The 14,354-nt window shown below is 37.8% G+C and overlaps 1 protein-coding gene across 6 annotated transcripts in view; it reads left to right on the forward strand.

Annotated features, from left to right (window-relative positions):
- Window positions 1-14,354, forward strand: part of ARHGAP26 (Rho GTPase activating protein 26) — a 333,358-nt gene that overhangs the window by 152,911 nt on the left and 166,093 nt on the right. The gene's annotated exons all lie outside the window — the stretch shown is intronic.

A 14,354-nucleotide genomic window follows, 5' to 3' on the forward strand; every position in this document is an offset into this window, starting at 1 on the left:
GTCCAAAGACGGGCTACAAGAATGGTGGAAGGTCTTAAGCATAAAACGTATCAGGAAAGACTTAATGAACTCAATCTGTATAGTCTGGAGGACAGAAGGGAAAGGGGGGAATGATCGAAACATTTAAATATGTTAAAGGGTTAAATAAGGTTCAGGAGGGAAGTGTTTTTAATAGGAAAGTGAACACAAGAACAAGGGGGCACAATCTGAAGTTAGTTGGGGGAAAGATCTGAAGCAACGTGAGAAAATATTATTTCACTGAGAGTAGTAGATCCTTGGAACAAACTTCCAGCAGACGTGGTTGGTAAATCCACAGTAACTGAATTTAAACATGCCTGGGATAAACATATATCCATTGTAAGATAAAATACAGGAAATAGTATAAGGGCAGACTAGATGGACCATGAGGTCTTTTTCTGCCGTCAGTCTTCTATGTTTCTATGTTTGTTTGTGCACATATCCCATAGTTTGTTTCTTTGAGATATAGCTATACAAATATATTTAGAGATGGGGCCTTCATATGTAATTATTTGGCATCCAGTACATAACTGTTTATTCATATAAACATTAGGAAAGAGAGCTGTGCCCTAGAAATCAGGGTTAAGGTCTTGGGAATAGCTGTATGACGCAACAGAAGGATCAACTACACTGCTTTCTTCGCTAATGTAAAATGTACAAACAATATATGAAATTGTTTAAATTAGCACAAATATCATTAATGTTTGTTATATATAACTATATTCTATCTATATAAGTAACATATAGTGACAGCAATAATGCATACTCTTTAAAAACATCAAAGATCCAATAGAATTAGCTGTTCGTTATAAAACATGATTGATTGCTAACTGGAATATTTTTTTAAAAGAAATTATAACCCTATGTTGATTTGTTAATTATGATTTATCTAAAATAGGGTTGCAACGTATACATACTATCTTATTTTCCCTGTGAAACCTGGTTCAATCTTCTTCTTTTTCCTTGTTGGGAGATTTATATTGATATTCTCCTCCAATCCAAGTGTAGTTGCTGATTGCAAACCACAAACAGTGCAGCCAATCAACAGTGGAGGGGAAAATAAAACAGTTCACATATTTTCTTCTCTCCCAAGATGGGTAATTCTAGATATATAAAATGAGTAAAAAGTCAGTAGGTTCTAATTGTTTCAGGGCTCTTTATCATAAGAACTTTCCAGGAACAGAAAATGTGAAGGAGATGCAGAATGGCTGAATTTGATAAAAAGAACTGAGCAGCAGCAGCAGCAGCAACAATAACAAATAAAATTACCTTGAATTTTTTGGAGAGTGGAGGGAGGGAAGATAAATTAGCTTTTCTGGTTTCTACTAAAAATCAGATTGAAGTGCACGGTCAACAATTCTAAAGGTGACTAAAAGATACAAGTTCATTTCTTCAATGTTATTTTATCTATAACTGATCCATAGGAAATCAAATTTAAATGATTATTTTTAGCTTACTACCACTGGTAGTATTTCTGCTTAATCACCAAGACAAGCTCTGCATTTGGCAGACTAATGACCAACGTGTAGAACCGATGTGGAATAAGCCTTGCTGCAAAGCTCAAAGTAGTGCTAGCTACCCTGTTGTATGTCAGTGAAACTTGGGCTGTATACAGGAGACATGCTAGGCAATCGAACCACTTCCACATGACCTGTCTCCGTAAAATTCTGAGGATCCAGTGGCAAGATAAGGTGCCTGACATTGAGGTCCTCTCCAGAGCAGGCCTGCCATCAATTCCCACCCTGCTTATGAAAGCCCAGACACGCAGGGCAGGCCATGTTGCTAGGATGACAGACCATCCTATCCCTATACAGCTCCTCTATGGTGAGATGTCTAAAGGAAAATGATCACATAAGGGACAAAGGAAGTGATACAAAGACACGTTGAAAGCCTCCTTCAAATCCCTCGATATCGACACCACTTCCTGGGAAACCCTGGCACAAGATCAACCAACATGGCACATGCTGATCCACCAAGGCTGGCAGACATCTGAGGCCAGAAGAACATTCATAGTAGAAGAGAAGCAAGCACTCTGCAAAGCCAGAGCTGCAAATGCTGCGACAATGGTGCCCATACATGTCTACCCAACATGTGGCAGAACATTTCGTGCCCGTATAGGCCTTACCAGCCATCTGCAGACACATCGCGTATAGCCTACAACCCATTAGATGTCAAGGTCCTCTTTGAAAACGATGGATGAACATCATCATTTCTGCTGAAGTTTTACTGTATACACATACACCTTCTTAACAATTGCTTAGGAATGGAACTTGAACACCAGTTGGAAAAATAATAGGGTCTTTATATTAAGTCAATTCAGCTAACATAAAGTGACTACTATTTTTCCATCAACGTCCAAATTTTATTCGAGGACAGTACAACAGTAGACATATTTGTAGTCCTATAGAAGAGAGTCAAAAGAGTTCATCTCAAGGAATTTTTACTGCAGCAGCGGAATTTGTCACCCTGTTGAAAACAGAACAAGAATTCATGTTGGCATTCTTTGCCAATCATTTTTCTAGCTCCCTGTCATGCATCAAAATGTGCATTGTATACAGATATGAACTGAGGGAAAGGGTAAAATGAATAAGAATTGCAGAAAGAAAAGGTGACGCAGGAGTCATTGGAATCAGATGAAGGAACAGAGACCATTTGTTTTAATTTCTCTGTGGTCATATTGCTACGGCTATAATGCTCTGAGGTATTAAGCAGATGGCATCAGTGATGCTTTGTTACCTCTCAGCATTGATGACAAAAAATCCTCTTGTGCGGTTTCAAAAGACTGTAGCTAATGAATATTTTAGTGATACTGGAGTCCCGTACAGGTATGCTTTGTGCATCTTATCTCGACTGGGAAGAAGCACTTAGCCTGCACGTAATTCTGCAAGTAATACTGCCCCCAGTACCTTGTGGGTCAAGCAAATGTGATTTCTTGTCTCCAGCTAGAAAGCTCAAAATCACCACAACTCCTGGAACCCAGTGGGACCATGGTTTTATATTGAGTTACATGAAACTATATGCATTAGCCTCAAAACCAAAGATCATTGTACCTGCTGAGTACTTGGATAGAATGCCAGGACTGGGAGCTAGTCTATAGACCTGTGATGTTGAACCTATGGCACACATGCCACAGGTGGCACACAGAGTCATATTGGAGGACATGTGATGCGTTGCCCTATGTCAACTTCAGCGTACATGTGTGCACTAGCCAGCTGATTTTCAGCCTTGGGGAACACCGTTTCATCCTCCAAAGGTTCAGAGTATACCATAGAGCAAAAAACCACCCAACAGACAAACCAGAGGTTCATAAAAACGGACTTCCGGTTTGCCCATTGTGCTGCTTTTTCCTCTCTGGAGCCTTCAGGGAAGCTTCCTGAAGCCCTGGAGTGCGAAAAACAGCCCAACAGGAAAACAGGAAGTTCAGAAAACAATCTTCCAGTTTGTCTGTTGTGCTGTTTTTGCAGGAAGCTTCCCTGAAGGCTCCAGAGTGCCAAAAACAGCACAATGGGCAAACTGGATGTCTGTTTTTCTAAACATCCGATTTGCCTATTTGACCATTTTTTTCACTGTCCCAGGCTTCGGTGGGGCCTCTGCGCATGCACTGGGACAGGGTGTATTATGCACATGTACTGGGGCAGCATGGGGGTGTGCATGGGTGGGTGGGATGGAATGGATGTGAGCGTATGAGTGTGTGATAGCACACTCACATACCCTCTTTTGCAAGTGAATCAAAAATATCATTTCTTTTCCTTTATATAGAATCAATTCCTCTCTTTTTAAAATATTTGTGTGTGTGTATTATTATTATTTATTGGCTTTGTATGCCGCCCCTCTCCACAGACTCGGGGCGGCTAACAACAATGATAAAAAACAACATGTAACAATCCAATTTAATAAAACAACTAAAAACCCTTATTATAAAAACCAAACATACACACAAACATACCATACATAACTTGTAATGGCCTAGGGGAAGGAATATCCTAACTCCCCCATGCCTGATGACAAAGGTGGGTCTTGAGTAATTTGCAAAAGACAAGGAGAGTGGGGGCCGTTCTAATCTCTGGGGGGAGTTGATTCCAGAGGACCGGGGCCGCCACAGAGAAGGCTCTTCCCCTGAGGCCCGCCAAACGACATTGTTTGGTCGACGGGACCCGGAGAAGGCCAACTCTGTGGGACCTTATCGGCTGCTGGGATTCGTGCGGTAGAAGGCCGTTCTGGATATATTCTGGCCCAATGCCATGTAGGGCTTTAAAGGTCATTACACATACATACATACATACATACATACATACATACATACATACATACATACATACTCCTTTATTACCCTTCTAGCAAATTTAATATGGACTTTACATAGTGTGTACATGGTACATTTCATCAATCTCTCTTCTCATCTCTTGGATGTCCATTTGGAATATTTCCACCAAAATTTCTGCCATCTTTCCACCAAGGTTCTCCCTTCTCCTCCATTATATTTTTAAACCTCAGATAGTACGAGGTTTTTTCTAATTCCAGATGGGCTATGGATTTGCATGCTTTCACACCGCTAGGTTGGCAGGAACTGGAACAAGAACAGGGACTCACCCCATCAGGTAGTACTTGGGTCTTGAACTGCCCACCTTCTGGTCGACAAAGCCAGTGTCTTAACTGCTAGGCTGCCCAGTGTACATTAACAACAACAAAGTAAAATTGGTGGAAGCCAACGGAAACACCTCGTATACTGCTGTCGTGAATATATGTCCATGAAGTCACCAAGAGATAAGCTTAACTTGAAATAGATTTTATACATGTATAGAATGTGCATCTCAAGCTCAGTATTGTGAATACCAGAGGTGGATGTCATGCATGATGAAGAGGTACCATATCTTCAAAGGGTTCAATTTCTCATACTTTGCAAGTCAAGACACCTCCAGATCAAATAAATAAAATCACATTAATAAATATGTGTTGATTCAGTCATTGTCTGTTTACAGTCATTGTCTGTATGTTAACCATGCAATAACCAAAACACTTGAAAATATTGTTTCACATTCACAAAATTGAATTCTGACCTCTTATTGGTTTTTCTTGGCATATCTGACTTTTTGCTTGCAAAGAAATGGCAGTGGCACCTGTAAGGGAAGTTCTCAATTTATCATATTTATATTTTTAGTTTTGTACTTGTTTTTTTTTAAGTTGACCAAGTTAAATTTGTGAATTTTTTTTTGTCTGAGTGAAGTTAAGTAAAGAAGATATAATGAAGCAGGATTAGGTCTTGAACTTAAAAGGTCTTATCTTAGCTAAGCATATGCATTCATGTTCTGTGTCCGAAGTTGAGGTGGACAAGAATGCAAAAAGAAGATAAATTTGCTGTATCAGCACATCCATTTTCTTGCCTATTGCTGCATATTTACAGAATGGTGAAGTGTAACATCCACATTATTCACTGTATGCAGGTTGAAGCCAGATTATAAAAGAATGCAAGTCTTACCAATGATTTGTTGTTGTTAGTCATGAAGTCGTGTCCAACCTATCACGACCCCATGGACAAAGTTCCTCCAGACCTTCCTGTCCTCTACCATCCCCCCCGGAGTCCATTTAAGCTCACGCCGACTGCTTCAGTGACTCCATCCAGCCACCTCATTCTCTGTCGTCCCACTCTTCTTTTGCCCTCAATCGTTCCCAGCATTAGGCTCTTCTCCAGTGAGTCCCTCCTTCTCATGGCCAAAGTATAAATATGTGTATTTTTGCCTTCCTTAAATTGACCCTGCATTATTTATATGAAGTACTGTATTTTCTTTCCTTGAACTGTTACGGCAGTAGTCTTAAACTCTTGCTGAGGAATCCTTCATATAGCCTTATATGTTATACGTTATAAAGCCAAATAAGCCATTTTAGATTTTAAGGTCTGCTTATGATGTAGCCTGTAGGTGGCAGTTGTGCCTGCTTTATTAGTTTTTAGCTGAACTGGAAAATAAATATCTGTAGAGATATTATATATAAGAAACCACCATTGATGTTAAATAGAGATATATGGCAAAATTAAATTGAGCAGAAACTTGTGTAGTTTTATCGCTTTTCATTCTGTTTTTGAAAATCAATATAGAATCAGTTTTTACAATTATTTTTTTAACAAGTAGCGTTATTAAATCAATCCAATAATTATGTTTGTGTATTATCCTATTGACAAAAAGCAAGCACATACAGTTTTCATCCTTCAGAAGATTAATTATGAAAGGCTTGTTCCAGATATGTGTAATATTTCCTGCAGGGCAATTTTTATTTTTTAAAAAAAGGAATAAAAAGCCTCTAGCTCCATTGATATAAGGTAGAAACGGAGCCACAAATCCCTAATACAACCAATACATTTCATTCACCATTTCTAGATCATTGGTGTTCACTTCCATAAGAAGCAGTATTGGATTTACAGGAAGGTGAAAAAAGAATTTCTGGATTGGTCTTCACCAAACAGATATTGGTCACACTCTTTTTGAGTTATCCTTATTTGTAGTTTTTGCATTTTGCTATTAGCGGTGTTAGCCGAAGTTTTATCTTTTCACAAAGCCCAGTTTTGTTTTGTTTTAATAAAGGTACGTTTCTACTGGAGTAACATGTACTGTAGATTCCTTTCAGTGTGTTAAATATGGACGGACTTTACTTAAAGCTAAAGTCCATGTGTTGCCCCATAAAGTTGCTATATTAAAGTTTCCGGAGTGACAGGGAAGTGGGTAATAATAATTACAAAAATAATAATTACAAAAATACATAATTACAAAAATACATAATTCAGGTGACATTATTAAATAAAGAATGTAATTGCAGTTGTCTTAAATCCTCATGTAAAATCTGGATATGGCAAGTACATACATTAGTTCTTCCCTTCGTCTGATCTTAATCTTAAGCATGGGAAAGAATGTGTTCAATATGAGGAATAGGAAGATAGAGGATTTGATAGAATTACTTAAAGTAGTTATCCTGAATGCTAAATTTTACGGATGACGAATAACTATTTTATTTAAAAGCAAGGAATTATTCTCAATAATATTGTGAATTTTCACATTAAGAGAGACAGGTTCCCTGGAAGAATTGAAGAACAATCTGTTGTGTGAACTTGACTTTGCAGCACTTTGGATTTAAGGCAAAAAGTGCTTTGGGATAATAATAATAATAATAATAATAATAATAATAATAATAATAATAATAATTTATTGGATTTGTATGCCGCCCCTCTCCGCAGACTCGGGGCGGCTAACATCAATAATAAACACAACATGTACAATCCAATAATAAAAAACAACTAAAAACCCCTATTATGAAACCAAACATACACACAAACATACTATGCATAACTTGTAATGGCCTAGGGGGAAGAGCTATCTCAACTCTCCCATGCCTGGCGGTATAAATGAGTCTTGAGTAGTTTACGAAAGACAAGGAGGGTGGGGGCAGTTCTAATCTCCGGGGGGAGTTGGTTCCAGAGGGCCGGGGCCGCCACAGAGAAGGCTTTTCCCTTGGGGCCCGCCAAACGACATTGTTTAGTCGACGGGACCTGGAGAAGGCCAACTCTGTGGGACCTTATCAGTCACTGGGATTCGTGCAGATATATAGAGACAACACCTTACAGCACCAGTACCTTATATTGGATGGTGTGGCTCAGAGTTCGGTTCCTTCTGATTCAGGCCAGTTCTCCCAAACTGGTAGCAACCTGCTGATGATTTCACGGAACAGGTTTGGTTGGTGCCAGTCCATGAGTGCCACCATCTTATTTTTGAATTTGTTTGACTTAAAAAAAAAGAAATAATTTTTGTTTCTTCTGAGCATGCACAGAAGCCGAGTTTCTGGAATTGCATGTGCATTTTGGCTTTTGGGGGGGAGTTTTTTTTATTTTTTGGCACTGTGCATGCATGTGAAAAGCAAATGCACAGCCACGCAGCATGGGAGGAGGCAAACTGACAGCGAAGTAAATTAAAACCCAGCCCTGGGGTTACTGTTCTTCACAGGTCCAAAGCTTCTTTTACCTTGTTAGCCAAGAACCACAATTATAGTGATAAATCATATTGGATTCTTAGCAGCACAGAATTTCTTTAAACTCTGAACAAGTAATCAAGAACTGACTATGAAGATAATTCAGATCTTTTATTTATTTTATTTTTTATTTTATTTATTGGATTTGTATGCCGCCCCTCTACGGAGACTTGGGGCGGCTAACAGCAATAACAAGACAGCATACAATAATGAAAAGTATGGGAAAAGTATGGGAAATTGCTTTGACCCCCACCCTCCACAAAAAATTGAAAAGGCATTTTTAAAAATTGCAAAAGTTGAGGAAATATCAAACATCATTTATAATAATGTCCATTGGTTATAATAACAACGCTATTCTTAAAAGAAGGCTTTTATATGTACAAATGTCATTATGGATAGAACAATCTAGAAATTTAAAATATATTTCTTTTTAAAGCTACCTCTAAGGGTTTTTCTAATTTCTTTGCTAACACTTGGTTTTCTTTCTTTCTTATCTTCATGGTTCATAGTTCTTTTTGGTCTTAAAGTTTTGTTTCATCATTTAAAAAAAAAAATCAAAATCATAGTGTATCATGAGGCCTCTGCATTGCCCGTAGGCACTGATTGTGTTGACACAGCAGGCTCATTTTTTTTACCCCTCTTACCTGCAGGGTTTCAGCTTTGTTTATATATTCATTTTTCTCCTTTTCTCGGATGAGCTCTGTGCTGGTCAAATGCAATACAACTTGTACTTGTTCTTGTGCTGTGTCACATTTCCAGTGACCTTTATAAATGAACAAAATCTTTAAACTACCATGTTATGACTAATGCCAAGTTACTTTAAAGCTTATACTCTCCCTTCATTTTTTGCCCATCGTTTTTGTGGAAAGGTGATCCCCAAAGGTAGCTTGTTCCTTATGAATAGGGAATTTGATTGGTGAATAGTCAGAACAGCACTGGATTGTAAAGATAGATTTTGGATAATAGGGAAAGAAAACACTGGTTTATAATTAAATATAAATGTGATAGGGGTAGGGTTATATTTATATCATAAATTTATATTTATCATATAGATGTGATAGGTGATATAAACCCAGCAGGTTCTGACAGGTTCTGGAGGACCAGTAGTGGAAATTTTGAGTAGTTTGGAGAATTTTGCAATATCCTTTCCCCAGGAATGGGGAGGGAATGGGGATTTTGCAGAATCCTTCCCTTATCATGCCCACCGAGCCACGCCCATATAACTGGTAGTTTTAAAAAATGGATTTCACCTCTGTATGGTACACTTGTAGCTAGCTAAGATATTATTTGATATAACTTCAAAAGTTTCCTACAGCACAAAAGCCAGTTGAATGATACTGGTACTTCTTTTCATTTCTCTCTTACAGTTTTCAGCATTCAGAAAGTATATTTTATTTATTTATTTTATTTATTCATTTGTCCAATACACAAATACATAGGAAGAAAAATAGACATGTGATAATATAAATGAGGGTGAAAGTGAACTTAGAGGAGAGGATATATGAAAGGAAGAGAATATATAAGATAGGTGAAAGAAAGGAAAGACAATTGGACAGGGGACAAAAGGCACTCCAGTGCACTTATGTACTGGTATGTAATTAAAGGAATACACCATACAGGATCTGTGTTTCTCTTCCTTATTTTATAGTTGCAGCCTAGATGGAAGTTGCATTTTTTCCTACCCAGTGACCCAAGACAATTTAGAGATGTATTATTCCTAGGTTATGTTGCTTTGGCATGCATGTAGTCCTTGACCCTTTAGGGTCCCAGACCATTTAGGGACTTTTCAAAAAAGTGACTTATGATCTTTTTTCAATGACAGGTGCAGCATCCCCATGGCCATCTGATCAAAATTCAGGCACTTGGCAGTTGACTCATATTGCTGATGGCTGCAGTATCTGGGGTCATGTGATCCCATTTTTCGACCTTCTGACAATCAAAGTCAATGGGGAAACCAGTTTCATTTAACAACCATGCTATTAACTAAATAACTACAGTGATTTGTTCAACAACTGTAGCAAGAAAGGTCGCAAAATGAGGCAAAACTCACTTAGCAAATGTCTCACTTAACAACAGAATTTTTGGGCTCAATTATGGTCACAAGTTGAGTGCCAACTGTACGTACAACAGTACTGCAAAATTTCTGGAGGCTACCCATTTGGAGATGATGTATAAATGCACATTCAAAAGTTCATGCTATTTTTTTTTAAAAAGAAAAACATCAAAGATTGGGATGAAGATGCTGCTTTTTAAAGAAATGCTTACCATGTTTTCCAGAATATAAGACACACTTTAGTTTTGGGGGAGGAAAACAGAGAAAAAATAATTTGCCTACCAGGTATTCATCTGACTAGTCTTTAGTCTGATCAGCTTCAGCACATTAGTTTGCTGGTTTCGAACCCAAGTGCTTGCTTTTTATTTCCTGGTTGGGGATAAAAAGCAGTTTCTAAAATCTTCACCTCTGTGTCTCTTCAGAGAGAAACAATGAGAAAAGCAGCCAATGGGAAGATTGCTTAGCTAGCAAAGCACAGAAGATTGTTTAACTTGTTAGCACCTCATTAGGGCTGAAAAAAAGGCAAAAGACTGCTTGCTAGCAAAGCACCGATGCTTTACTGTTAACACCTCATTAGGGCTGAAAAAAGGTTCTGCTGATTGTTGGAGGGAGCAGCAATGAAAGAAGCAGACAGAGGGAAGACCGCTTAGCTTTCAAAACACAGACGATTGCGCGTTAGCACCTCGTTAGGGCTGGAAAAAAGATTAGTAAAAGCTACATTTGGCATATAAGACACACCCAAATTTTCAGCTTCTTTTAGGGGGGAAAAGGTGTGTCTTATACTCCAAAAATATGGCACTACCAATCATTTAGACTTTTAGAAAAATAAAAGATGGTATAGTAGTATTTCTTAGATTGTAAACTAGTGTCTCTGGATTGTAAACTAGTGTCTCTGGAGATAAGAAGAAGTGGGAGGTTCCTACTTGGTTACTATCTTTTATGTAACTAATGAAGACTCCAAATACTTTCTTCTACAATGCTATAAGACAGTGATGGTGAACCATTTCCCCCTCGGGTGTCGAAAGTACGTGCATATGTGCGATTGCTTGCACACGCATGCTCCCACCCATAATTTAATGCTTCCATGTGCCCCACCCCTGTTACATGCACATGTGATCCCCATGCAGCCCCCCTCCATGCGTGCATGCACGAACACCCCCCCCCCCAATTTCCCAACTTCTGGCAGGCCAGGTAAGCCTGTTTTTTGCCCTCCCCAGACTCCAGTAAAATGCCCTCCCTCATCCCCTGGAGGCCAAAAATGCCCTCCCATAGCCTCTCCTTGAGCTGAAAATCAGCTGCCCAGCGTGTACATGGGTGTTGGAGTTGAGTTAGGGCAACAGTTCACATGCCTGCAGATATGGCATAGGTTCACCAGCACGGATATAAGAAATTTAAAAGTCTCTAGAGATTCTCAGTGTCGTGGTTGTCCCAAAGGTGCTTTTTCAGGAGGCAACTGGATTTTCTTTTCTTTTTTTTTCTTTGAAGGCATTTTGCTTCTCATCCAAGAAGATTCTTCAGCTCTGACAGAATAAGGGAAAATCCTTCCCTTCCCCACTATCCTAGCAGAGCTGAAAAAGCTTCTTGGATGAGAAGCGAAACATCTTCAAAAGAAAAGAAAAACAAGAAAGTCCAGTTGCCTCCTGGTATAAAATGTTTAACCTGAAAACATGGTGAAGGCTACCATTTCCATTTTTGTTCTGTAGAATTGGTGTAATGCCTGGCTGAAAGAAATAAACACATAGTGTGTTTATTTCAGGCAACATTTTCAGACAAAAGGAGAAGACTGATCTCACTCTTTCAATCACTTACTTTATATGGCTGCTTATTTGCCAAAATCTTTGTCTCTATTCAAAGACGTTGCCAAGTTTTTTAAGAATGTAGTCCCAGACTTCAATACAGTTACAGTTACCTGCGTATGCTGTTATGCTTGATTTGTTCTATTCTAGAATGAGCCCTGTTCATCACTAGGTTTGTTGCTTGGTGTAACTTGTGTCTTAACAAGATTTCCAACCCATATCTCTTTTTTTTTATTAAATTAAATTCCTTTGTAGAAACAGTGTAATGACAACAAAGTATGGATTAAAACAGAGAAAGCTTCTGGCTCCTTCAATCTCTTTACTTTTAATCAAAAGAACAAAAACTTATTGTTGCTTCTGTCTTTGTTTTGCTTCAGTTAAAAACAGGTTTGTTAAGCTGGGACATTCAAGGGAGATTTGTTCTGCTTTAATTTAAGAGAAGGATCATGCTAGATTAGGCACAAGAGTGAGCTAAATCTCTGTGAAAAAATAGCCCGTATGAAAAAGCAAACTAGCACTGATAATTTAATTTTCAACATAGTCTTCCAGATAAGCTGTAAATTTGGGTGGTTTTTTAGACAAACGCCCCCCCCCCCCGAATGCTATTTCTATAGTTTTCAGGTTATTAACCTCTATTAAATCTGAATAAATTACATCTTTATGTCATGCAAGCTGAAATGGCTTATATCTTTTGCTGGATAAACTCTGTGATTTTTTTTTTGTGGACATAATTTTAATTCTCTGATTGGCAGTTTCTAAATTTATATGATCAAAAATTGAATTTTTATTCTGTATTGCTGTTGAGGCAGAAGCCAAATGTGACTTTCCGTGATATATGTTAATTTTCTTATAACTGTGAGGCACATTAATATGTTTCGTTATAGTTTCCCATTTCATTTTAGACATTTTCATGGATTAATTGGACAGATTCTTGCCAAATATTTGTAGGCAAAATATTTCATTGATGACTCTGTGAATCTTTGAGAAATATTCATCTCTCTTTCCCATTTTCATTAAAGATACAAAATTAACATTAAAAATTAACTCCTCAGAGCAGAAATATTATGACAGTCACTTTAGCATAGTCATTGACAAGGCAGGAGAACATACATTGTATTAATATGGAAAAGATCAGTACATGGCATTTTATAAATGCTCTCTTACAACAGGGTTCTAGAGGTAGAAAAGACTTATTGATATATACCATAAACAAATTTATCTTTGGAACTCTGTCAACATGAATTACTTGTTATTTGATTCTCATGCTGTTTATTTGAGAGTATAATTCCAATTACTGGTTGTGATCTTAATCTCTTGCCACTATATACCTCCCTTTTACAGAATCTTTTGAAGATTCATTTGAAAAACATATTGAAATGTTAGTCAATTTATTCAAGCTGACTTTTCATTTCTTATCAATTTCATAAATGAGGTTTTTTCAGCTGTTCTCTTTCTTTCTATCAACCAATATAGTGAAGAACTTGAAGGAGAACATAATTTTTTTTAAATCCTAGTTGCAACAGCTTGTTAACTTTAAGTCAAAATATTTAATTGATTAACAAATTAAAAATTTATTCTATTATCAAAAGCAAGCATTCCTCAGTAGATTAGTTAGATTGCTTGAGGGAAAGTTGTAGTGATAATTCAGAAGCTTCAATACTGCTCTGACTGATATAATCTATACAAATATGAAGATAGACTTTGAGAAATGTCTATGGAGATTCTCAGTCATTCCAATCATGGTTGTCCCAATGGTGCTTTTTCAAGAGGCAACTAGACTTTGTTGTTTTTCTTTGAAGACATTTTACTTCTCACCCAAGAAGCTTCTTCAATTCTGACTGGATGGTGGGGAATGGAAGGATTTATATTCCTTGCAGACAGCTGGTTCTTTGCATTCTTTTAGAGAGTCATTGGTGCCACTTGGAGGTTAACTGTCTAGTCAGGGTCACTTGATTAGTGCAAAAATTGCAAATTACCAGCTCTCTGCAAGGAATCCTTCCATCCTTCCATCCAATCAGAGCTGAAGAAGTTTCTTGGATGAGAAGCAAAATGTCTTCAAAGAAAAATAAAGAAAAAAGTCAATTTGCCTCTTTGTGTTAGATTTTGACAGAAATGCAAACCCCATCACTTTAATTATTCAAAATTTTCTTTGATCGCCATTTCATGAATTTTCTGTTTTGGAAGGCTATTGTGATCATTCTTTTTTATTTGAATTACCTGCATGAATATTTCAAATATGTTGCTTGAAATATGCTGCCCCCTACAACAGATTTATTGAAATGAAGAGTGAGAAAAATTGACGATATTCTAATTTTGTCTCTTTTCTAATGCACATAATTTCCTCCCACTTGAGCTTGTGTCTGAATCATGGGTGAAATGCAGGTTCTGGAGAACCGGGAGCAGAAATTTTGAGTAGTTCGGAGAACTGGCAAATACCACCTTTGGCTGGGTCCAGAGTGGGGAGGGAATGGAGATGC

The sequence above is a fragment of the Erythrolamprus reginae genome, chromosome 2, assembly GCF_031021105.1.
Source record: "Erythrolamprus reginae isolate rEryReg1 chromosome 2, rEryReg1.hap1, whole genome shotgun sequence".
NCBI lineage: Eukaryota > Metazoa > Chordata > Lepidosauria > Squamata > Dipsadidae > Erythrolamprus > Erythrolamprus reginae.